The following is a 27256-nucleotide window of genomic DNA, read 5'->3' as shown; positions in this document are numbered from 1 at the left end:
CAGTCATACCCTCACACCAGTCTGAAGTGGCAGTGAGGGAGGGTTTGTCAGATGGAGAAATTTCTGATACAGGAAGAATTTCTCAGCAGGCAGAACCTGATGTTGTGACATTTAAATTTAAATTAGAGCATCTCCGCGCATTACTTAAGGAGGTGCTATCTACTCTGGATGATTGTGACAATCTGGTCTTCCCAGAAAAATTGTGCAAGATGGACAAGTTCCTAGAGGTCCCGGTGCACTCTGATGCCTTTCCAATACCTAAAAGGGTGGCGGACATAGTGAATAAGGAGTGGGAGAAGCCAGGCATACCTTTTGTCCTTCCTCCTATATTTAAGAAATTGTTCCCCATGGTCGACCCCAGGAAGGACACATGGCAAACAGTCCCTAAGGTCGAGGGGGCGGTTTCTACACTAGCCAAACGCACGACCATTCCCATTGAGGACAACTGTGCTTTCAAAGATACTATGGATAAAAAATTGGAGGGTTTGCTTAAAAAGATTTTTGTACAGCAAGGATACCTCCTTCAACCTATTTCGTGCATTATTCCTGTCACTACAGCGGCGTGGTTCTGGTTCGAGGAACTGGAAAGGTCGCTCAGTAGGGAGACTCCATATGAGGAGGTCATGGACAGAATTCACGCACTTAAGTTAGCTAATTCCTTTATTTTAGACGCCGCTTTGCAGTTAGCGAGATTAGCGGCGAAAAATTCAGGGTTTGCAATTGTGGCGCGAAGAGCGCTCTGGCTAAAGTCTTGGTCGGCGGATGTATCTTCCACGACAAAATTGCTTAATATCCCTTTCAAAGGTAAGACCCTTTTTGGGCCAGAATTGAAAGAAATTATTTCAGACATCACTGGGGGAAAGGGCCATGCCCTCCCACAAGATAGGCCTTTCAAGGCTAAGAATAAGTCCAATTTTCGTTCCTTTCGCAATTTCAGGAACGGACCGGCTTCCAACTCTGCAGCCTCTAGACAAGAGGGTAACGCTTCCCAGACTAAACCAGCTTGGAAACCAATGCAAGGCTGGAACAAGGGTAAACAGGCCAAGAAGCCTGCTGCTGCTACCAAAACAGCATGAAGGGGTAGCCCCCGATCCGGGACTGGATCTAGTGGGGGGCAGACTCTCTCTCTTTGCTCAGGCTTGGGCAAGAGATGTTCAGGATCCCTGGGCACTAGAAATAGTTTCTCAGGGTTATCTTCTGGAATTCAAGGAACTACCCCCAAGGGGAAGGTTCCACATTTCTTACTTATCTTCAAACCAAATAAAGAGACAGGCATTCTTACATTGTGTAGAAGACCTGTTAAAGATGGGAGTGATACACCCAGTTCCAACTGTGGAACAAGGTCAGGGGTTTTACTCAAATCTGTTTGTAGTTCCCAAAAAAGAGGGAAATTTCAGACCAATTCTGGATTTAAAAATTCTAAACAAATTTCTCAGAGTTCCATGGTTCAAAATGGAAACCATTCGAACAATTTTACCTACAATCCAGGAGGGTAAATATATGACTACCGTGGATTTAAAGGATGCGTATCTACATATTCCTGTCCACAAAGATCATCATCAGTTCCTAAGGTTCGCCTTTCTGGACAAACATTATCAGTTTGTGGCTCTCCCATTCGGACTAGCCACTGCTCCCAGAATTTTCACAAAGGTGCTCGGGTCCCTTCTAGCGGTTCTAAGACCAAGGGGCATTGCAGTGGCACCTTATCTGGACGACATTCTAATTCAAGCGTCGTCTCTTTCCAAGGCAAAGGCTCATACAGACATTGTTCTAGCCTTTCTCAGATCTCACGGGTGGAAGGTGAACGTAGAAAAGAGTTCCCTGTCTCCGTCGACAAGAGTTCCCTTTTTGGGAACAATAATAGATTCTTTAGAAATTAAGATCTTCTTGACAGAAGTCAGAAAGTCAAATCTTCTAAACGCTTGTCAAGTTCTTCTCTCTATTCTGCAGCCTTCCATAGCTCAGTGCATGGAAGTAGTAGGGTTGATGGTTGCAGCAATGGACATAGTTCCTTTTGCTCGAATTCATCTAAGACCATTACAACTGTGCATGCTCAAGCAGTGGAATGGGGACTATACAGACTTGTCTCCAAAGATTCAAGTAGACCAGATGACCAGAGACTCACTCCGTTGGTGGTTGTCCCAGGATCACCTGTCTCAGGGAATGAGTTTCCGCAGACCAAAGTGGGTCATTGTCACGACCGACGCCAGTCTATAAGGCTGGGGCGCGGTCTGGGATTCCCTGAAAGCTCAGGGTTTATGGTCTCGGGAAGAGTCTCTTCTCCCGATCAACATCCTGGAACTGAGAGCGATATTCAATGCTCTCCGGGCTTGGCCTCAACTAGCGAAGGCCGGATTCATAAGATTCCAGTCAGACAACATGACAACTGCTTAGCTTACATCAACCATCAGGGGGGAACAAGGAGTTCCTTGGCGATGAGAGAGGTATCCAAAATCATCAAATGGGCGGAGGATCACTTCTGCCACCTATCTGCAATCCACATCCCAGGAGTAGACAACTGGGAGGCGGATTATCTGAGTCGTCAGACTTTCCATCCGGGGGAGTGGGAACTCCACCCGGAGGTGTTTGCCCAGTTGACTCAATTATGGGGCATTCCAGACATGGATCTGATGGCGTCCCGTCAGAACTTCAAGGTTCCTTGCTACGGGTCCAGATCCAGGGATCCCAAGGCGACTCTAGTGGATGCATTAGTGGCGCCTTGGTCGTTCAATCTAGCTTATGCGTTTCCACCGTTCCCTCTCCTTCCCAAGCTTGTAGCCAGGATCAAACAGGAGAAGGCCTCAGTGATTCTGATAGCTCCTGCGTGGCCGTGCAGGACTTGGTATGCAGACCTGGTGAATATGTCATCGGCTCCACCATGGAAGCTACCTTTGAGACAGGATCTTCTAGTACAAGGTCCATTCGAACATTCAAATCTAGTTTCTCTGCAGCTGACTGCTTGGAAATTGAACGTTTGATTTTATCCAAGCGTGGGTTTTCAGATTCACTGATAGATACTCTGGTCCAAGCCAGAAAACCTGTGACTAGAAAGATTTACCATAAAATATGGAAAAGATATATCTGTTGGTGTGAATCCAAGGGATTCTCCTGGAGTAAGATTAAAATTCCTAAGATCCTCTCCTTTCTCCAAGAAGGTTTGGATAAGGGATTGTCAGCGAGTTCTCTAAAAGGACAGATTTCTGCTTTATCTGTCTTGTTACACAAACGACTGGCAGCTGTGCCAGATGTACAAGCTTTTGTACAGGCTTTGGTCAGAATCAAGCCTGTTTACAGACCCTTGACTCCTCCTTGGAGTCTAAATTTAGTTCTTTCAGTTCTTCAAGGGGTTCCGTTTGAACCCTTTCATTCCATAGATATCAAGTTACTATCTTGGAAAGTTCTGTTTTTGGTTGCTATTTCTTCTGCTAGAAGAGTTTCTGAATTATCTGCTTTGCAGTGTGATCCACCCTATCTGGTGTTCCATTCAGATAAGGTTGTTTTGCGTACCAAGCCTGGTTTTCTTCCAAAAGTTGTTTCCAACAAGAATATTAACCAGGAAATAGTTGTTCCTTCTCTGTGTCCGAATCCAGTTTCAAAGAAGGAACGTTTGTTACACAATTTAGATGTAGTCCGTGCTTTAAAGTTCTATTTAGAAGCAGCAAAGGATTTTAGACAAACCTCATCTTTGTTTGTCGTTTACTCTGGTAAGAGGAGAGGACAAAAAGCTATTGCTACCTCTCTTTCTTTCTGGCTGAAAAGCATTATCCGATTGGCTTATGAGACTGCCGGATGGCAGCCTCCTGAACGAATCACAGCTCATTCCACTAGGGCTGTGGCTTCCACATGGGCCTTCAAGAACGAGGCTTCTGTTGATCAGATATGTAAGGCAGCAACTTGGTCTTCTCTGCACACTTTTGCCAAATTTTACAAATTTGATACTTTTGCTTCTTCGGAGGCTGTTTTTGGGAGAAAGGTTTTGCAAGCCGTGGTGCCTTCTGTTTAGGTAACCTGATTTGCTCCCTCCCTTCATCCGTGTCCTAAAGCTTTGGTATTGGTTCCCACAAGTAATAGATGACGCCGTGGACCGGACACACCAATGTTGGAGAAAACAGAATTTATGCTTACCTGATAAATTACTTTCTCCAACGGTGTGTCCGGTCCACGGCCTGCCCTGGTTTTTTAATCAGGTTTGAAAAATTTCTTTCTCTATATACTACAGTCACCACGGCACCCTATAGTTTCTCCTTTTTTCTCCTAACCGTCGGTCGAATGACTGGGGGGCGGAGCCTGAGGAGAGGCTATATGGACAGCTTTTGCTGTGCTCTTTGCCATTTCCTGTTGGGGAAGAGAATATTCCCACAATTAATGGATGACGCCGTGGACCGGACACACCATTGGAGAAAGTAATTTATCAGGTAAGCATAAATTCTGTTTTTGCCGGTTTTTTGCACAGCAAAAATTACAGACACAGACATCCAGCTTCTTCCTGCATGATCCAGGACATCTCTGGAGGGCTCAAATGGCTTCAAAGTCGTTTTTGAGGGAGGTAAAAAGCCACAGTAGGGCTGTGGCAGTTGTTGTGACTGTTTGAGGGAAAAAAAAAAAAAAACGTTTTTGTCTCTCATTATTTTTTGGGTATTAAGGGGTTAATCATCCATTTGCAAGTGGGTGCAATGCTCTGCTAACTTGTTAGATACACTGTAAAAATTTATTTAGTGTAACTGCCTTTTTTCACTGTTATTTCAAATTTTGACAAAATTTGTGTTTCTTAAAGGTGCAGTAACGTTTTTTATATTGCTTGTAAACTTGTTTAAAGTGTTTTCCAAGCTTGCTAGTCTCATTGCTAGTCTGTTTAAACATGTCTGACACAGAGGAAACTACTTGTTCATTATGTTTGAAAGCCATGGTGGAGCCCCATAGGAGAATGTGTACTAAATCTATTGATTTCACCTTAAACAGTAAAGATCAGTCTTTAAATATAAAAGAAATATCACCAGAAGATTCTGACGAGGGGGAAGTTATGCCGACTATCTCTCCCCACGTGTCAGACCCTTCGCCTCCCGCTCAGGGGATGCACGCTAATATGGCGCCAATTACATCAGGGACGCCCATAGCGATTACCTTGCAGGACATGGCTGCAATCATGAATAATACCCTGTCAGAGGTATTATCCAGGTTGCCTGAATTAAGAGGCAAGCGCGATTGCTCTGGGGTTAGGAGAAATACAGAGCGCGCAGATGCTGTAAGTTCCATGTCTGATACTGCGTCACAATATGCAGATCATGAGGACGGAGAGCTTCAGTCTGTGGGTGACATCTCTGATTCGGGGAATCCTGATTCAGAGATTTCTAATTTTAAATTTAAGCTTGAGAACCTCCGTGTGTTGCTTGGGGAGGTATTAGCTGCTCTGAATGACTGTAACACAGTTGCAGTACCAGAGAAATTGTGTAGGCTGGATAAATACTATGCGGTACAGGTGTGTACTGATGTTTTTCCTATACCTAAAAGGCTTACAGAAATTATTAGCAAGGAGTGGGATAGACCGGGTGTGCCTTTTTCCCCACCTCCTATATTTAGAAAAATGTTTCCAATAGACGCCACTACACGGGACTTATGGCAGACGGTCCCTAAGGTGTAGGGAGCAGTTTCTACTTTAGCAAAGCATACTACTATCCTGGTTGAGGACAGTTGTGCTTTTTCAGTTCCAATGGATAAAAAATTGGAGGGTTACCTTAAGAAAATGTTTATTCAACAAGGTTTTATTTTACAGCCCCTTGCATGCATTGCGCCTGTCACGGCCGCGGCGGCATTCTGGTTTGAGGCCCTGGAAGAGGCCATCCATACAGCCCCATTGACTGAAATTATTGACAAGCTTAGAACACTTAAGCTAACTAACTCATTTGTTTCTGATGCCATTGTTCATTTGACTAAACTAACGGCTAAGAATTCCGGATTCGCCATCCAAGAGCGTAGGGCGCTATGGCTTAAATCCTGGTCAGCTGACGTGACTTCGAAGTCTAAATTACTCAACATTCCTTTCAAGGGGCAGACCTTATTCGGGCCTGGTTTGAAGGAAATTATTGCTGACATTACTGGAGGTAAGGGTCACACCCTTCCTCAGGACAGGGCCAAAGCAAAGGCCAAACAGTCTAATTTTCGTGCCTTTCGAAATTTCAAGGCAGGTGCAGCATCAACTTCCTCCGCTTCAAAACAAGAGGGAACTTTTGCTCAATCTAAGCAGGCCTGGAAACCTAACCAGTCCTGGAACAAAGGCAAGCAGGCCAGAATGCCTGCTGCTGCCTCTAAGACAGCATGAAGGAACGGCCCCCTATCCGGCGAAGGATCTAATAGGGGGCAGACTTTCTCTCTTTGCCCAGGCGTGGGCAAGAGATGTTCAGGATCCCTGGGCGTTGGAGATGATATCTCAGGGATATCTTCTGGACTTCAAAGCTTCCCCTCCACAAGGGAGATTTCATATTTCAAGGCTATCTGCAAATCAGATAAAGAAAGAGGCATTCCTACGCTGTGTGCAAGACCTCCTAGTTATGGGAGTGATCCATCCAGTTCCGCGGACGGAACAAGGACAGGGTTTTTATTTGAATCTGTTTGTGGTTCCCAAAAAAGAGGGAACCTTCAGACCAATTTTGGATCTAAAGATCTTAAACAAATTCCTCAGAGTTCCATCTTTCAAAATGGAAACTATTCGGACCATCCTACCCATGATCCAAGAAGGTCAGTACATGACCACAGTGGACTTAAAGGATGCCTACCTTCACATACCGATTCACAAAGATCATCATCGGTTTCTAAGGTTTGCCTTTCTAGACAGGCATTACCAATTTGTAGCTCTTCCCGTCGGGTTGGCTACAGCCCCGAGAATCTTTACAAAGGTTCTGGGCTCACTTCTGGCGGTTCTAAGACCGCGAGGCATAGCGGTGGCTCCATGTCTAGACGACATCCTGATACAGGCGTCAAGCTTTCAAGTTGCCAAGTCTCATACAGAGATAGTTCTGGCATTTCTGAGGTCGCATGGGTGGAAAGTGAACGTGGAAAAGAGTTCTCTATCCCCACTCACAAGAGTCTCCTTCTTAGGGACTCTTATAGATTCTGTAGAAATGAAAATTTACCTGACGGAGTCCAGGTTATCAAAACTTCTAAATGCTTGCCGTGTTCTTCACTCCATTCCGCGCCCTTCGGTAGCTCAGTGTATGGAGGTAATCGGCTTAATGGTAGCGGCAATGGACATAGTGCCATTTGCGCGCCTTCATCTCAGACCGCGGCAATTATGCATGCTGAGTCAGTGGAATGGGGATTACACAGATTTGTCCCCTCTGCTAAATCTGGATCAAGAGACCAGAGATTCTCTTCTCTGGTTGTTGTCTCGGGTACACCTGTCCAAGGGTATGACCTTTCGCAGGCCAGATTGGACAATTGTAACAACAGATGCCAGCCTTCTAGGTTGGGGTGCAGTCTGGAATTACCTGAAGGCACAGGGATCGTGGACTCAGGAGGAGAAACTCCTTCCAATAAATATTCTGGAGTTAAGAGCGATATTCAATGCTCTTCTGGCTTGGCCTCAGCAACACTGAGGTTCATCAGATTTCAGTCGGACAACATCACGACTGTGGCTTACATCAACCATCAAGGGGGAACCAGGAGTTCCCTAGCGATGTTAGAAGTCTCAAATATAATTCGCTGGGCAGAGTACCACTCTTGCCACCTGTCAGCAAGCAAAGATAATTCATTTCTTTCATATTAGCAAGAGTCCATGAGGCCCACCCTTTTTTTGTGGTGGGTATGATTTTTTTGTATAAAGCACAATTATTCCAATTCCTTATTTTTATGCTTTCGCACTTTTTTTCTTATCACCCCACTTCTTGGCTATTCGTTAAACTGATTTGTGGGTGTAGTGAGGGGTGTATTTATAGGCATTTTGAGGTTTGGGAAACTTTGCCCCTCCTGGTAGGAATGTATATCCCATACGTCACTAGCTAATGGACTCTTGCTAATATGAAAGAAATGAATTTATCAGGTAAGTTCTTACATAAATTATGTTTTTTTAGTTATGCTGTGAGCGCGATGTCTACATTCCTGCACGCTCACAGCAATAAGCACAGACTTCCGGTTTTGTCCACATCACTCACAGCCATGTCTGCACAGATTCGGCACGGAGCGCTCAGAAAGCACAATTAAATGTAAAAAAAAAACACAAATTGAAACACCAATAATAAAATAAGGGATTTGCATTTTAAAAACTAAAAAACTCTATGAATAAAAAAACACAAAATCCTAAAACAAATTAGCGTACTTTTTACTGCAATTATTTTATTAAACTCCACTCACTATTTGCCTTATTTAGGGGAGCCAATCTGGGCTTTAGTCTACAAACAACAAAGCTAGCCATGGTCATAAAGTTAGTATGAAATGCATTGTTTGGCAGTTGTTATCTGATAACATCAATTAGGTACACAGATATATAATCCTATATAATAAAAGGCCAAGTGTGTTTGTCCGAAGCTGTCATGCGCAGTAGAGACTGCGCACGAGGACAAACACACCTGGTCTTCCAACTGACCTGGCGTCGTGTGGTGCAGTGGGCGTGGCCGGGCGGTTGAAGAGTGGGCGTGGCCAGGCGGGTGCAGAGTGGGCGTGGCCAGGCGGGGCCAGATGCAGGGGCGGCTGCAGAGAGACAGAGAGCTCTAAAGATGGGGTATAGAGAGAGCAGAAGAGGGTGGATAGAGAGAGCAAAAGAGGGGGGATAGAGAGAGGGAGAGAGAGACAAGAAAATAGAGAGGGGGGAGAAAGACAGCAAAAGAGAGGGGGGAGAGAGACAGCAAAAGAGTGGGGGGAGTGAGACAGCAAAAGAGAGTGGGAGAGAGACAGCAAAAGAGAGGGGGAGAGAGACAGCAAAAGGGAGGGAGGAGAGAGACAGCAAAAGGGAGGGGGGAGAGAGACAGCAAAAGAGAGGGGGATAGAGACCGCAAAAGGGAGGGAGGAGAGAGACAGCAAAAGGGAGGGGGAGAGAGACAGCAAAAGGGAGGGGGAGAGAGACAGCAAAAGAGAGGGGGAGAGAGACAGCAAAAGAGAGGGGGGAGAGAGACAGCAAAAGAGAGAGGGGAGAGAGACAGCAAAAGAGAGGGGGAGAGAGACAGCAAAACAGAGGGGGGGGGGGAGACAGCAAAACAGAGGTGGGAGAGAGACAGCAAAACAGAGGGGGGAGAGAGACAGCAAAAGAGAGGGGGAGAGAGACAGTAAAAGAGAGGGGGAGAAAGAGAGGGGGGGGGAGAGAGATCAAAAGAGAGGGGGGAGAGCGCAAAAGAGAGGGGGGAGAGAGCAAAAGAGAGGGGAGAAAGAGAGAGCAAAAGAGAGGGGGATAGAGAGAGAGCAAGGGGTGGGACCGCTGTACTGCAAAAAATGGCAAAAGGGAGGGAGGAGAGAGACAGCAAAAGAGAGGGGGGAGAGAGACAGCAAAACAGAGGGGGGAGAGAGACAGCAAAACAGAGGGGGGAGAGAGACAGCAAAACAGAGGGGGGAGAGAGACAGCAAAACAGAGGGGGGAGAGAGACAGCAAAACAGAGGGGGGAGAGAGACAGCAAAACAGAGGGGGGAGAGAGACAGCAAAACAGAGGAGGGAGAGAGACAGCAAAACAGAGGAGGGAGAGAGACAGCAAAACAGAGGAGGGAGAGAGAGAGCAAAAGAGAGGGGTGAGAGAGATCAAAAGAGAGGGGGGGGAGAGAGACAGCAAAAGAGAGGGGGAGAGAGACAGCAAAAGAGAGGGGGAGAGAGACAGCAAAAGAGAGGGGGAGAGAGACAGTAAAAGAGAGGGGGAGAAAGAGAGGGGGGGAGAGAGCAAAAGAGAGGGGGGGAGAGAGCAAAAGAGAGGGGGGAGAGAGCAAAGGAGAGGGGAGAAAGAGAGAGCAAAAGAGAGGGGGGATAGAGAGAGAGCAAGGGGTGGGACCGCTGTACTGCAAAAAATGGCAAAAGGGAGGGAGGAGAGAGACAGCAAAAGGGAGGTGGGAAGAGACAGCAAAACAGAGGGGGGAGAGAGACAGCAAAACAGAGGGGAGAGAGAGACAGCAAAACAGGGGGGAGAGAGACAGCAAAACAGAGGAGGGAGAGAGACAGCAAAACAGAGGAGGGAGAGAGACAGCAAAACAGAGGAGGGAGAGAGACAGCAAAACAGAGGAGGGAGAGAGACAGCAAAACAGAGGAGGGAGAGAGACAGCAAAACAGAGGAGGGAGAGAGACAGCAAAACAGAGGAGGGAGAGAGACAGCAAAACAGAGGAGGGAGAGAGACAGCAAAACAGAGGAGGGAGAGAGAGAGTAAAAGAGAGGGGTGAGAGAGATCAAAAGAGAGGGGGGAGAGAGAGAGAGAGAGAGGGGGAGAGAGCAAAAGAGAGGGGAGAAAGAGAGAGCAAAAGAGAGGGGGGATAGAGAGAGAGCAAGGGGTGGGACCGCTGTACTGCAAAAAATGGCCCATGTAAACAGGCTTTAGGACTAGTAGAGTTATAATTGAGAAGACAGCAGGGTGCATTTCAAGTCATGAGACTTAGAAATTGCTCAATTTTCAGAGCTAAATTACATGAAAGGGGGACAAAATAATAAATGAAAATATATATATATAACTAAACATTAAATATAAAAATCTCAAGATGTTTACTGTTCCTTTAAATACTGCAGTCAATACAAATCAGATAACCCTTTTTTTCAGCATGTATTATCTTACATTTGCCCCTTTTTATATGCTTGTGTTTTGCGTATTTTAGCAGAATCTCACCAAATTTCAATTTGAGAAATAAAACTTGTAGATCTGCATGCAAGATTGTTTAGCGAATAAGCAGAGAACGTTCCTTGTAACGCCAGCTATTACAGACAGGAATACTCATTCTACACAAAGAAAAACAATATTACACTTTGAATCTCTTATACAAAAAGAGAGAAGAGCTCAACCTGGGAATGAACAATATCATAATAGCTTGTTCTATGGCTAGTTACCACCCTAGGAGCAGCCTCTTTTTGCTCAACATGTGCCTTTCACAGGAAGAACTTTTCTGTAGCATATCAGTCTGATCCTGACTTAACAGTACAGACAAGTCCCAAAATACCAGGTAATCCCTCTCTGAATATGAGAAACGGCAAAACCCCAGATGTACGTTTCGGCCTAGTGTGGGTCTCGTCAGTGAGGTGCACACTAAGCAACGGGTTCACATCTGAATTTTTACTGTGTTTTTTGCATCTACTGTTTATTACAATTTCTACTGTGTGCATTTAATAGGTTTTATGCTGCATAATTGTAATACAAATTTTAATTTTTCCATAAGAGAAAATATTTTTGGAAAAATTTTTCGTTAGTTTTTTATGTAAATTAACAATCCAATTTTTACTGTGTTTTATTTGTTAATACTTCATTTATTGATTTCATACAATTTGTAAATTGTGATTTCTTTTGTAAGGTGATGCGTCTATTATCTATTACGCCTTGGATTCAAATCCTGGCCACTAAGAGGAGGCAAAGTTTCCCAAAGATCTCAGAAGCACTTCATCCCTCTCACCTCACTGGTATATCAGTTTAAACTTTACCTCCCAGGAGGTGAGTGAAGAATTAAGGTGCTCTTATGATTCTTCGTTGAGAGGGGTTTTCAGACTGATTTGAGGCCCGAGGGGAGACAGAGAGGGGTATGGGGTAGTGATACAATTACTCCCGGTGATGGAGTTAGTCCTAAGCCTGCCACAGGTGTTATGAGGACAGGTTCCTTGCCTCCTTCTGTTGGTCCGTTAATTTACTCCTTCATTTATTTCCTCTGTTGTAATGTGCTCAACACCGGATGGGCTATACACTGAAAGCAGTTACTCTTCAGCAGTAAGCACAGTGGTACAGGCACTACACAGGTAAATAGCACAGGTTACACTGGTACTCACATAGCCCAAATAGTACATCATAGCCAGGGGACTTATTAGATATTTTAACTGACACATTACAACTACCTTAAACCTGCTAATTGTATTGCAGTCTTATGGTATATGTGCCCTGGAGACTAAGAGGACAGTAGGGAACTCTGTTTGATTTTTACATATGCCTGAGCTTTTTATTCCTAATATTTTGCGAGCTCCGCTCTAAGGATTCATAGCGCGCCTCTATTTGATTATAGTGCGTTCTGGATTTAAATGTCTTTTTTTTTTGCTCCCGGTAAATAGTGTGCTTTGACTTTTTTCCTTTTTTTATTCTACGCTGCGCATACTTTAAAAAGCTATTTTATTTCCATGCTCAAGCTTTATAGATTGTTCCCGCTTTTTACACGCGCTGGCTATCATTTCAGGAGGGGGTAAGCTTCTCAAAAAATTTCAAGAGACAAATTTATTTTATTTGGGGGTCAAGTGTTACAACAGTCACTTACTGGGTTATTTTACTTATATTCCTCAGACCTTTTTTTAAGCCTCTGCATACAGAAATACCTGTCTCCCATAAGGTTTTATACTAGTCTTTTGTTTTATTTTTACTTGTCTGCTATATTCACTTTTTTCATGGAGCATACTGGAACTGTCCCCATTATTACAGATTCTTTAGAGGAGGTAGTAATGGGTTTAACATTTCACCTTCAGGCTACCAAAGATTTTAGACAAGGCTCTCATCAGTTTCATTTCTCATGTCCTCATAAAGGCCAAAAGACCTTTAGATTTCTTTAGTTTCTTGGCTTCACAGGGCTTACTTGGAGGCGGGTAAATCGCCTCCAAAAAGCATTACAGCTCACTCTGGCAGATCTGTTTCTACTTCTTGGGCTTTTAAAAATGACACTCCTGTTGGTCAAATTTGCTTTGGTCATCCTTACATACATTTATTTGAATCTACCATTTTCATGTTTTTGCTTCTTCTCAAGTGCCCTTTGGTAGGAAAGTTCTCTAGGCAGCAGTGTCTAGAAAATAGATTGCTGCTTTTTTTTATGAGACATTTTTATCCCGCCCAACATTACCTGTGAACTCCACAGCTTGGGTATAAGTTCCCAGACATAATGGATTGTGGACTCTCGCCACCTTATGAAAGAAAACCAGTAAATTTAAGCTTAAGTGATAAATTAATTTACTTGATGGTGGTAAGGGTCCATGAGCCCGCCCAAATAAGAAAAAAATGTTTCTTTCATGTAATTAGCAAGAGTCCATGAGCTAGTGACGTATGGGATATACATTCCTACCAGGAGGGGCAAAGTTTCCCAAACCTTAAAATGCCTATAAATACACCCCTCACCACACCCACAATTCAGTTTTACAAACTTTGCCTCCTATGGCAGTGGTGAAGTAAGTTTGTGCTAGATTCTACGTTGATATGCGCTCCGCAGCAGGTTGGAGCCCGGTTTTCCTCTCAGCGTGCAGTGAATGTCAGAGGGATGTGAGGAGAGTATTGCCTATTTTGAATGCAGTGATCTCCTTCTACGGGGTCTATTTCATAGGTTCTCTGTTATCGGTCGTAGAGATTCATCTCTTACCTCCCTTTTCAGATCGACGATATACTCTTATTTATATACCATTACCTCTGCTGATTCTCGTTTCAGTACTGGTTTGGCTTTCTACAAACATGTAGATGAGTGTCCTGGGGTAAGTAAGTCTTATTTTCTGTGACACTCTAAGCTATGGTTGGGCACTTTGTTTATAAAGTTCTAAATATATGTATTCAAACATTTATTTGCCTTGACTCAGGATGTTCAACATTCCTTATTTTCAGACAGTCAGTTTCATATTTGGGATAATGCACTTGAATCAATTATTTTTCTTACCTTAAAAATTTGACTTTTTTTCCCTGTGGGCTGTTAGGCTCGCGGGGGCTGAAAATGCTTCATTTTATTGCGTCATTCTTGGCGCAGACTTTTTTGGCGCAAAAAATCTTTTCTGTTTCCGGCGTCATACGTGTCGCCGGAAGTTGCGTCATTTTTGACGTTCTTTTGCGCCAAAGATGTCGGTGTTCCGGATGTGGCGTCATTTTTGGCGCCAAAAAGCATTTAGGCGCCAAATAATGTGGGCGTCTTATTTGGCGCTAAAAAATATGGGCGTCGCTTTTGTCTCCACATTATTTAAGTCTCATTTTTCTTTGCTTCTGGTTGCTAGAAGCTTGTTCATTGGCATTTTTTCCCATTCCTGAAACTGTCATTTAAGGAATTTGATCAATTTTGCTTTATATGTTGTTTTTTCTCTTACATATTGCAAGATGTCTCACGTTGCATCTGAATCAGAAGATACTTCAGGAAAATCGCTGTCTGGTGCTGGAACTACCAAAGCTAAGTGTATCTGCTGTAAACTTTTGGTAGCTATTCCTCCAGCTGTTGTTTGTATTAATTGTCATGACAAACTTGTTAATGCAGATAATATTTCCTTTAGTAATGTACCATTACCTGTTGCAGTTCCATCAACATCTAATGTTCAGAATGTTCCTGATAACATAAGAGATTTTGTTTCTGAATCCATCAAGAAGGCTATGTCTGTTATTTCTCCTTCTAGTAAACATAAAAAATCTTTTAAAACTTCTCTTTATACAGATGAATTTTTAAATGAACATCATCATTCTGATTCTGATGACTCTTCTGGTTCAGAGGATTCTGTTTCAGAGATTGATGCTGATAAATCTTCATATTTATTTAAAATGGAATTTATTCGTTCTTTACTTAAAGAAGTACTAATTGCTTTAGAAATTGAGGATTCTGGTCCTCTTGATACTAATTCTAAACGTTTAGATAAGGTCTTTAAATCTCCTGTGGTTATTCCAGAAGTTTTTCCTGTTCCTGGTGCTATTTCTGAAGTAATTTCCAGAGAATGGGATAAATTGGGTAATTCATTTACTCCTTCTAAACGTTTTAAGCAATTATATCCTGTGCCGTCTGACAGATTAGAATTTTGGGACAAAATCCCTAGAGTTGATGGGGCTATTTCTACCCTTGCTAAACGTACTACTATTCCTACGTCAGATGGTACTTCGTTTAAGGATCCTTTAGATGGGAAAATTGAATCCTTTCTAAGAAAAGCTTATCTGTGTTCAGGTAATCTTCTTAGACCTGCTATATCATTGGCTGATGTTGCTGCAGCTTCAACTTTTTGGTTAGAAACTTTAGCGCAACAAGTAACAGATCATGATTCTCATAATATTATTATTCTTCTTCAACATGCTAATAATTTTATCTGTGATGCCATTTTTGATATTATCAGAGTTTATGTCAGGTTTATGTCTCTAGCTATTTTAGCTAGAAGAGCTTTATGGCTTAAAACTTGGAATGCTGATATGGCTTCTAAATCAACTCTACTTTCCATTTCTTTCCAGGGTAACAAATTATTTGGTTCTCAGTTGGATTCTATTATCTCAACTGTTACTGGTGGGAAAGGAACTTTTTTACCACAGGATAAAAATTCTAAGGGTAAAAACAGGGCTAATAATCGTTTTCGTTCCTTTCGTTTCAACAAAGAACAAAAGCCTGATCCTTCATCCTCAGGAGCAGTTTCAGTTTGGAAACCATCTCCAGTCTGGAATAAATCCAAGCCTTCTAGAAAAGCAAAGCCAGCTTCTAAGTCCACATGAAGGTGTGGCCCTCATTCCAGCTCAGCTGGTAGGGAGCAGGTTACGTTTTTTCAAAGAAATTTGGATCAATTCTGTTCACAATCTTTGGATTCAGAACATTGTTTCAGAAGGGTACAGAATTGGTTTCAAGATGAGACCTCCTGCAAAGAGATTTTTTCTTTCCCGTGTCCCAGTAAATCCAGTGAAAGCTCAAGCATTTCTGAATTGTGTTTCAGATCTAGAGTTGGCTGGAGTAATTATGCCAGTTCCAGTTCTGGAACAGGGGATGGGGTTTTATTCAAATCTCTTCATTGTACCAAAGAAGGAGAATTCCTTCAAACCAGTTCTGGATCTAAAAATATTGAATCGTTATGTAAGGATACCAACGTTCAAAATGGTAACTGTAAGGACTATCTTGCCTTTTGTTCAGCAAGGGCATTATATGTCCACAATAGATTTATAGGATGCATATCTGCATATTCCGATTCATCCAGATCATTATCAGTTCCTGAGATTCTCTTTTCTGGACAAGCATTACCAGTTTGTGGCTCTGCCGTTTGGCCTAGCTACAGCTCCAAGAATTTTTACAAAGGTTCTCGGTGCCCTTCTGTCTGTAATCAGAGAACAGGGTATTGTGGTATTTCCTTATTTGGACGATATCTTGGTACTTGCTCAGTCTTTACATTTAGCAGAATCTCATACGAATCGACTTGTGTTGTTTCTTCAAGATCATGGTTGGAGGATCAATTCACTAAAAAGTTCATTGATTCCTCAGACAAGGGTAACCTTTCTGGGTTTCCAGATAGATTCAGTGTCCATGACTCTGTTTTTGACAGACAAGAGACGTCTAAAATTGATTTCATCTTGTCGAAACCTTCAGTCACAATCATTCCCTTCGGTAGCCTTATGCATGGAAATTCTAGGTCTTATGACTGCTGCATCGGACGCGATCCCCTTTGCTCGTTTTCACATGCGACCTCTTCAGCTCTGTATGCTGAATCAATGGTGCAGGGATTACACAAAGATATCTCAATTAATATCTTTAAAACCGATTGTACGACACTCTCTAACGTGGTGGACAGATCACCATCGTTTAATTCAGGGGGCTTCTTTTGTGCTTCCGACCTGGACTGTAATTTCAACAGATGCAAGTCTCACAGGTTGGGGAGCTGTGTGGGGATCTCTGACGGCACAAGGAGTTTGGGAATCTCAGGAGGTGAGATTACCGATCAATATTTTGGAACTCCGTGCAATTTTCAGAGCTCTTCAGTCTTGGCCTCTTCTGAAGAGAGAATCGTTCATTTGTTTTCAGACAGACAATGTCACAACTGTGGCATACATCAATCATCAAGGAGGGACTCACAGTCCTCTGGCTATGAAAGAAGTATCTCGAATTCTGGTTTGGGCGGAATCCAGCTCCTGTCTAATCTCTGCGGTTCATATCCCAGGTATAGACAATTGGGAAGCGGATTATCTCAGTCGCCAAACGTTGCATCCGGGCGAATGGTCTCTTCACCCAGAGGTATTTCTTCAGATTGTTCAAATGTGGGAGCTTCCAGAAATAGATCTGATGGCGTCTCATCTAAACAAGAAACTTCCCAGGTATCTGTCCAGATCCCGGGATCCTCAGGCGGAAGCAGTGGATGCATTATCACTTCCTTGGAAGTATCATCCTGCCTATATCTTTCCGCCTCTAGTTCTTCTTCCAAGAGTAATCTCCAAGATTCTGAAGGAATGCTCGTTTTTTCTGCTGATAGCTCCGGCATGGCCTCACAGGTTTTGGTATGCGGATCTTGTCCGGATGGCCTCTTGCCATCCGTGGACTCTTCCGCTAAGACCAGACCTTCTGTCGCAAGGTCCTTTTTTCCATCAGGATCTCAAATCCTTAAATTTAAAGGTATGGAGCTTGAACGCTTGATTCTTGGTCAAAGAGGTTTCTCTGACTCTGTGATTACTACTATGTTACAGGCTCGTAAATCTGTATCCAGAGAGATATATTATAGAGTCTGGAAGACTTATATTTCTTGGTGTCTTTCTCATCATTTTTCTTGGCATTCTTTTAGAATTCCGAGAATTTTACAGTTTCTTCAGGATGGTTTAGATAAAGGTTTATCCGCAAGTTCTTTGAAAGGACAAATCTCTGCTCTTTCTGTTCTTTTTCACAGAAAGATTGCTAATCTTCCTGATATTCATTGTTTTGTACAAGCTTTGGTTCGTATAAAACCTGTCATTAAGTCAATTTCTCCTCCTTGGAGTTTGAATTTGGTTCTGGGGGCTCTTCAAGCTCCTCCGTTTGAACCTATGCATTCATTGGACATTAAATTACTTTCTTGGAAAGTTTTGTTCCTTTTGACGATCTCTTCTGCCAGAAGAGTCTCTGAATTATCTGCTCTTTCTTGTGAGTCTCCTTTTCTGATTTTTCATCAGGATAAGGCGGTGTTGCGAACTTCTTTTGAATTTTTACCTAAAGTTGTGAATTCCAACAACATTAGTAGAGAAATTGTGGTTCCTTCATTTCAAGGAGAAATCGTTGCATTCTTTGGATGTTGTTAGAGCTTTGAAATATTATGTTGAAGCTACTAAGTCTTTCCGAAAGACTTCTAGTCTATTTGTTATCTTTTCCGGTTCTAGAAAAGGCCAGAAAGCTTCTGCCATTTCTTTGGCATCTTGGTTGAAATCTTTAATTCATCATGCCTATGTCGAGTCGGTTAAAACTCCGCCTCAAAGGATTACAGCTCAATCTACTAGGTCAGTTTCTACTTCCTGGGCGTTTAGGAATGAAGCTTCGGTTGATCAGATTTGCAAAGCAGCAACTTGGTCCTCTTTGCATACTTTTACTAAATTCTACCATTTTGATGTATTTTCTTCTTCTGAAGCAGTTTTTGGTAGAAAAGTACTTCAGGCAGCGGTTTCAGTTTGAATCTTCTGTTTATGTTTTTCATTAAACTTTATTTTGGGTGTGGATTATTTTCAGCAGGAATTGGCTGTCTTTATTTTATCCCTCCCTCTCTACTAGTGACTCTTGCGTGGAAAGATCCACATCTTGGGTAGTCATTATCCCATACGTCACTAGCTCATGGACTCTTGCTAATTACATGAAAGAAAACATAATTTATGTAAGAACTTACCTGATAAATTCATTTCTTTCATATTAGCAAGAGTCCATGAGGCCCGCCCTTTTTTGTGGTGGTTATGATTTTTTTGTATAAAGCACAATTATTCCAATTCCTTATTTTATATGCTTTCGCACTTTTTTCTTATCACCCCACTTCTTGGCTATTCGTTAAACTGAATTGTGGGTGTGGTGAGGGGTGTATTTATAGGCATTTTAAGGTTTGGGAAACTTTGCCCCTCCTGGTAGGAATGTATATCCCATACGTCACTAGCTCATGGACTCTTGCTAATATGAAAGAAATGAATTTATCAGGTAAGTTCTTACATAAATTATGTTTTTTCGGGTGACAGTTTCTTTTTTGCACCTGCCTTGTCCTTTGCTACCTCTTTAATTACTATTTTCTCCTTGCCTGGCTATACACACAACTGGTATACCAGTGAGGTAGAAGGGATGAAGAGCTCTTGAGAATTTCCTCCCTCTAGTGGACAGGAGTTAAATCCTAAGTGTAATGGATTGTGGACTCTCATCACCATGAAATACATTAATTTATCAGGTAAGCATACATTTTTGGGGAGGGAGGGTATGAGTTTATAATCCCTATTGTAATGTAAGCTTCTCCTTCATATACTTAAATGCAAGATACTGTTTTCAAGGTTAAAACTGTTGTCATGGGGCTAAATAGTACTAGAGAGATTTTTTAGGGACTCGTACAAGCCCAGAGACCTTTAGACAATCTGACACTAAGGGTGTAATAATCTAAAACCTGTCAGCGTAGCAAGAAATATGATGCTGGCCCCAGACCTCCCAACTATCCCTAATTCTGAGCTGTATCCCACTGCCCCTCTGAGACATTTATATGTTTCTTTTTGCAGAATTTCTCTTAGTCCCACCCATGGAAAACTCGAACATGCCCACAAACTGATAGACATGCCCATTATACCCTACCCATTATCCACCCATGACCCCACCCCTTCCAACATGGCCCTACCCACAAAACAGTGATATCCACCCTCAACCACCGGAGTACCTTATACCTAGCCACAATTGTTGGGAGGTGTTTGACCATCATATGGGTAAACCTCACAGAATGATCTAAGAATAGACGCTGAACCAGAAATTCCCAGCGAGTTATGAGCTTAGCTTCATAGACAGTAATGAAGCTCACTAGAATGCCAATTCTCGCAGGGGAGAATGAATGTGACTGGAAGCACCTGACACAGATAAAAAAAATTCTGAACACGTACAAATCAAACTTTGCTGTTTTCAGGGTAATTTACCTTGCAGCAGTTCCTATATTTGCATACATGTCTTTTTCAATCAGTTTATTGCAGATTTTAAAACAAACTTACAATCCTAAATTCGGCAAGATGAGACGGTGAGAGCTACAAGTTTAAAAGGCTTTGATCATTCCAATACCGATTGCAAGGAAAATTCACTCACCAATACTGCTTCCACAATGGAAATACAAGAAATCCTTTAACGTTTTGCAGCTTGTTAACAATTTCAACGTTGTTTTCATAAATTACTACCTTAAAGGGACAGTATACACTCATTTTCATATAACTGCATGTAATAGACACTACTATAAAGAATAAGATGCACAGATACTGATATAAAAATCCAGTTTAAAACTGTTTAAAAACTTACTTAGAAGCTGTCAGTTTAGCTCTGTTGAAAAGGTAGCTGGAAAGCCCACTGCAAGTGGCAAATAAGACACTCCCCCCCCCTCCCCCTTCTTTTGCATATGAAAAGACCCTTTACACAAACAGGAGCAAGCTGGAGAAGGTAGCTGACAGTATTCACATAAAACTTTGGGGCTTGGTTATAAGTCTGAAAATCAGAGCAATGTTATTTAAAAATAAGCAGAACTATACATTTATTTTAAAAAACAACTTTATGGGCTATATAAATAGATCATCTACAAAACATGTATGCAAAGAAAAAATGAGTGTATAATGTCCCTTTAAGTACAAATTTAACCATCTACATTACATTTTTTCTAAATAATTGAAGAACAATTTGTATGGAATAATATAAATTTGCAGCACATTTTAACACTTATTTTGATGTGTGCTGTTTATATGATTTCTTTATACGTAATATGATGCAAATGTTTACAGCATATGTTAAAGGGATATAAAAGTGCAAAAAGAAAATGTGTTTTATTATAGCTCTATTGCTTGTATATAACTATGTGTTTAACCATTGCAAAGGCATTAAATGCATAGTAAAGTCAGTTCTTAAGCAGCAGTACACTACTGTGAGCTAGCTAAACACATCTGGTGAGCCAGTGACAAGAGAAAAATGTGTGTAGTCGCCAATCACACCACCTAGCTCCCAGTAGTGCATTGCTGATGCTGAAGATATGTGGATATTATTTTTCCACAAAGGATACCCAAGAGAACAAAGTTGATTCCATGTGACTTTAAAAGTGTCTTAAAATGACATGCTGTATCTGAATCATGAAAGTTCAGTTATGACTTTCCTATCCCTTTAAATATGCTTTTAAAATGCTTAGATTATTAAAGGGACACTGAACCCAATTTTTTTCTTTCGTGATTCAGATAGAGCATGCAATTTTAAGCAACTTTCTAATTTACTCCTATTATCAATTTTCTTCATTCTCTTGCTATCTTTAGTTGAAAAAGGCATCTAAGCTTTTTTTTTTTTTTTTGGTTTAGAACTCTGGACAGCACTGTTTTATTGGTAGATTTATTCTTCCACCAATCAGCAAGGACAACCCAGGTTGTTCACCAAAATTGGGCCGGCATCTAAACTTACATTCTTGCATTTCAAATAAAGATACCAAGAGAATTAAGAAAATTTGACAATAGGAGTAAATTAGAAAGTTGCTTAAAATGTCATGCTCTGTCTGAATCACAAAAGAAAAAATTTGGGTTTCAGTGTCCCTTTAAAGGGACACTGAACCCAAAAAAATTCTTTCATGATTAAGATAGAGCATGCAATTTTTCTAATTTACTCCTATTATCAAATTTTCTTCATTCTCTTGGTATGTTTATTTGAAAAGCAAGAATGTAAGTTTAGATGCCGGCCCATTTTTGGTGAACAACCTGGGTTGTCCTTGCTGATTGGACAGCACCAATAAAGAAGTGCTGTCCATGTTTCTGAACCAAAAATTTGCTGGCTCCTTAGCTGAGATGCCTTCTTTTTCAAATAAAGATAGCAAAAGAATGAAGAAAAAATGATAATAAAAGTAAATTAGAAAGTTACTTAAAATTGAATGCTCTATGTGAATCATGAAATAAAATTTTTTGGGTTCAGTGTCCCTTTAAGCATTTTCCTGTGTGTATATATCTCAGCATATTAACATTTTTAGCTTTAACTCTAGAATGTCCTTTTATATAAAAGCAGTTTACATTTATACTGAAACTTGACAGAAAATGTTTGTACACAGCCATTGTATCATTTGCTTGCAGTGTGAATACGCCCATAGCTGCGCATGGGATGGTAACACACTGAACGATTTAGTTAATTACGATTAAAAAAATATTAGGGCATCAATATAGTGTATCACAGAAAAAAAGAAAAAACCTGAGTTTCTTGCCCAATTTTAATTTGTATTTCTCCAACATAGGTGTGTCCGGTCCACGGCGTCATCCTTACTTGTGGGATATTCTCTTCCCCAACAGGAAATGGCAAAGAGCCCAGCAAAGCTGGTCACATGATCCCTCCTAGGCTCCGCCTACCCCAGTCATTCTCTTTGCCGTTGTACAGGCAACATCTCCACGGAGATGGCTTAGAGTTTTTTAGTGTTTAACTGTAGTTTTTATTATTCAATCAAGAGTTTGTTATTTTAAAATAGTGCTGGTATGTACTATTTACTCAGAAACAGAAAAGAGATGAAGATTTCTGTTTGTATGAGGAAAATGATTTTAGCACCGTAACTAAAATCCATGGCTGTTCCACACAGGACTGTTGAGAGCAATTAACTTCAGTTGGGGGAACAGTGTGCAGTCTCTTACTGCTTGAGGTATGACACATTCTAACAAGACGATGTAATGCTGGAAGCTGTCATTTTCCCTATGGGATCCGGTAAGCCATGTTTATTAAGATAGTAAATAAGGGCTTCACAAGGGCTTATTAAGACTGTAGACTTTTTCTGGGCTAAATCGATTCATTATTAACACATATTTAGCCTTGAGGAATCATTTATTCTGGGTATTTTGATATGATTATATCGGCAGGCACTGTTTTAGACACCTTATTCTTTAGGGGCTTTCCCTAATCATAGTCAGAGCCTCATTTTCGCGCCGGTATGGCGCACTTGTTTTTGAGAACAGCATGGCATGCAGCTGCATGTGTGTGGAGCTCTGATACATAGAAAAGTCTTTCTGAAGGCATCATTTGGTATCGTATTCCCCTTTGGGCTTGGTTGGGTCTCAGCAAAGCAGATTCCAGGGACTGTAAAGGGGTTAAATATAAAAACGGCTCCGGTTCCGTTATTTTAAGGGTTAAAGCTTCCAAATTTGGTGTGCAATACTTTTAAGGCTTTAAGACACTGTGGTGAAATTTTGGTGAATTTTGAACAATTCCTTCATACTTTTTCGCAATTGCAGTAATAAAGTGTGTTTAGTTTAAAATTTAAAGTGACAGTAACGGTTTTATTTTAAAACGTTTTTTGTGCTTTGTTATCAAGTTTATGCCTGTTTAACATGTCTGAACTACCAGATAGATTGTGTTCTGACTGTGGGGAAACCAAGGTTCCTTCTCATTTAACTATATGTATTTTATGTCATAAAAAAAAAAAAAAAATTTAGTAAAAATGATGCCCAAGATGATTCCTCAAGTGAGGGGAGTAAGCATGGTACTGCATCATCCCCTCCTTCGTCTACACCAGTCTTGCCCATACAGGAGGCCCCTAGTACATCTAGTGCGCCAATACTCCTTACTATGCAACATTTAACGGCTGTAATGGATAATTCTATCAAAAACATTTTAGCCAATATGCCCACTTATCAGCGAAAGCGCGACTGCTCTGTTTTAGAAAATTCTGTAGAGCATGAGAACGCTGATGATATGGTTTCTGAGGGGCCCCTACACCAGTCTGAGGGGGCCAGGGAGGTTTTGTCTGAGGGAGAAATTTCAGATTCAGGAAACATTTCTCAACAAGCTGAACCTGATGTGATTACTTTTAAATTTAAGTTGGAACATCTCCGCGCTCTGCTTAAGGAGGTGTTATCCAATTTGGATGATTGTGATTATCTGGTCATTCCAGAACCACTATGTAAAATGGAAAAGTTCTTAGAGGCCCCGGGGCCCCCCGAAGCTTTTCCTATATCCAAGCGGGTGGCGTACATTGTTAGTAAAGAATGGGACAGGCCCGGTATACCTTTAGTACCTCCCCCCATATTTATAAAATTGTTTTCCTATAGTCGACCCCAGAAAGGACTGATGGCAGACAGTCCCCAAGGTCGAGGGGGCGGTTTCTACTCTACACAAGCGCGCCACTATACCCATAGAAGATGCGTCTTCCAAGAACAAATTGCTTGACATTCCTTTCAAGGGGAAAACACTCTTTGGCCCTGACTTGAAAGAGATTATCTCTGATATCACTGGGGGCAAGGGCCACGCCCTTCCTCAGGATAGGTCTTTTCAAGACCAAAAATAAACCTAAGTTTCGTCCCTTTCGCAGAAACGGATCAGCCCCAAGGGCTACGTCCTCTAAGCAGGAAGGTAATACTTCTCAAGCCAATCCAGCCTGGAGACCTATGCAAGGCTGGAACAAAGGAAAGCAGGCCAGGAAACCTGCCACTGCTACCAAGACAGCATGAAATGCGGGCCCCCGATCCGGGACCGGATCTGGTGGGGGGCAGACTCTCTCTCTTCGCTCAGGCTTGGGCAGGAGATGTTCTGGATCCTTGGGCGCTAGAAATAGTCTCCCAAGGTTATTCTCTGGAGTTCAAGGGGCTTCCTCCAAGGGGGAGGTTCCACAGGTCTCAGTTGTCTTCAGACCACATAAGAAGACAGGCATTCTTACATTGGGTAGAAGACCTGCTAAAAATGGGAGTGATTCATCCTGTTCCATTAGGAGAACAAGGGATGGGGTTCTACTCCAATCTGTTCATAGTTCCCAAAAAAGAGGGAACGTTCAGACCAATCTTAGACCTCAAGATCTTGAACAAGTTTCTCAAGGTTCCATCGTTCAAGATGGAAACCATTCGAACACTTCTTCCTTCCATCCAGGAAGGTCAATTCATGACCAAGGTGGATTTCAAGGATGCGTATCTACATATTCCTATCCACAAGGAACATCATCGGTTCCTAAGGGTTGCATTCCTGGTCAAGCATTTCCAGTTCGTGGCGTTTTCTTTCGGATTAGCCACTGCTCCTAGGATTTTCTCATAGGTACTAGGGTCCCTTCTGGCGGTGCTAAGACCAAGGGGCATTGCTGTAGTACCTTACTTGGACGACATTCTGATTCGACCGTCGTCCCTTCCTCAAGTAAAGGCTCACACGGACATTGTCCTGGCCTTTCTCAGATCTCACGGATGGAAAGTGAACGTGGAAAAGAGTTCTCTATCTCCGTCAACGAGGGTTTCCTTCTTGGGAACTATAATAGACTCCTTAGAAATGAGGATTTTTCTGACAGAAGCCAGAAAAACAAAACTTCTAGACTCTTGTCGGATACTTCATTCCGTTCCTCTTCCTTCCATAGCGCAGTGCATGGAAGTGATAGGTTTGATGGTAGCGGCAATGGACATAGTTCCTTTTGTGCGCATTCATCTAAGACCATTACAACTGTTCATGCTCAGTCAGTGGAATGGGGACTATTCAGACTTGTCTCCGAAGATACAAGTAAATCAGAGGACCAGAGACTCATTCCGTTGGTGGCTGTCCCTGGACAACCTGTCACAAGGGATGACCTTCCGCAGACCAGAGTGGGTCATTGTCACGACCGACGCCAGTCTGATGGGCTGGGGCGCGGTCTGGGGATCCCTGAAAGCTCAGGGTCTTTGGTCTCGGGTAGAATCTCTTCTACCGATAAATATTCTGGAACTGAGAGCGATATTCAATGCTCTCAAAGCTTGGCCTCAGCTAGCGAGGGCCAAGTTCATACATCAACCATCAGGGGGGAACAAGGAGTTCCCTAGCGATGGAAGAAGTGACCAAAATCATTCTATGGGCGGAGTCTCACTCCTGCCACCTGTCTGCTATCCACATCCCAGGAGTGGAAAATTGGGAAGCGGATTTTCTGAGTTGTCAGACATTGCATCCGGGGGAGTGGGAACTCCATCCGGAAATCTTTGCCCAAGTCACTCAACCGTGGGGCATTCCAGACATGGATCTGATGGCCTCTCGTCAGAACTTCAGAGTTCCTTACTACGGGTACAGATCCAGGGATCCCAAGGCGGCTCTAGTGGATGCACTAGTAGCACCTTGGACCTTCAAACTAGCTTATGTGTTCCCGCCGTTTCCTCTCATCCCCAGGCTGGTAGCCAGGATCAATCAGGAGAGGGCGTCGGTGATTTTGATAGCTCCTGCGTGGCCACGCAGGACTTGGTATGCAGATCTGGTGAATATGTCATCGGCTCCACCATGGAAGCTACCTTTGAGAGACCTTCTTGCTCTAGGTCCGTTCGACCCACTCCAGCTGACTGCTTGGAGATTGAACGCTTGATCTTATCAAAGCGAGGGTTCTCAGATTCTGTTATTAATACTCTTGTTCAGGCCTGAAAGCCTGTAACCAGAAAAATTACCACATAATTTGGTATATCTGTTGGTGTGAATCTGCAGGATTCCCTTGGGACAAGGTTAAGATTCCTAAGAGTCTATCCTTCCTTCGAGAAGGATTGGAAAAAGGATTATCTGCAAGTTCCTTGATGGGACAGATTTCTGCCTTGTCTGTGTTACTTCACAAAAAGCTGGCAGCTGTGCCAGATGTTCTAGCCTTTGTTCAGGCTCTGGTTAGAATCAAGCCTGTTTACAAAATTTTGACTCCTCCTTGGAGTCTCAACCTAGTTCTTTCAGTTCTTCAGGGGGTTCCGTTTGAACCCTTACATTCCGTTGATATTAAGTTATTATCTTGGAAAGTTTTGTTTTTGGTTGCAATTTCTTCTGCTAGAAGAGTTTCAGAATTATCTGCTCTGCAGTGTTCTTCTCCTTATCTGGTGTTCCATGCAGATAAGGTGGTTTTGCGTACTAAACCTGGTTTTCTTCCAAAAGTTGTTTCTAACAAAAACATTAACCAGGAGATAGTTGTGCCTTCTTTGTGTCCTAATCCAGTTTCAAAGAAGGAACGTTTGTTGCACAACTTGGATGTAGTTCGTGCTCTCAAATTTTACTTAGCAGCTACTAAGGATTTCAGACAAACTTTGTCTTTGTTTGTTGTTTATTCTGGTAAACGGAGAGGTCAAAAAGCAACTTCTACCTCTCTCTCCTTCTGGATTAAAAGCATTATCCGATTGGCTTATGAGACTGCCGGACGGCAGCCTCCTGAAAGAATCACAGCTCACTCCACTAGGGCTGTGGCTTCCACATGGGCCTTCAAGAACGAGGCTTCTGTTGATCAGATATGTAAGGCAGCGACTTGGTCTTCACTGCACACTTTTTCTAAATTTTACAAATTTGATACTTTTGCTTCTTCTG

General features: G+C 42.3%; 1 protein-coding gene across 1 annotated transcript in view; it reads left to right on the top strand.

The window, feature by feature from the left end:
* Positions 1-27256, top strand: part of NUDCD1 (NudC domain containing 1) — a 637137-nt gene that overhangs the window by 608168 nt on the left and 1713 nt on the right. The gene's annotated exons all lie outside the window — the stretch shown is intronic.

The sequence above is a fragment of the Bombina bombina genome, chromosome 5 (genome assembly GCF_027579735.1).
Source record: "Bombina bombina isolate aBomBom1 chromosome 5, aBomBom1.pri, whole genome shotgun sequence".
In the NCBI taxonomy this organism is placed as follows: Eukaryota; Metazoa; Chordata; class Amphibia; order Anura; family Bombinatoridae; genus Bombina; species Bombina bombina.
The sequence above is the reverse complement of the archived record's forward strand: the minus strand, read 5'-3'. Positions and strand labels throughout refer to the sequence as shown.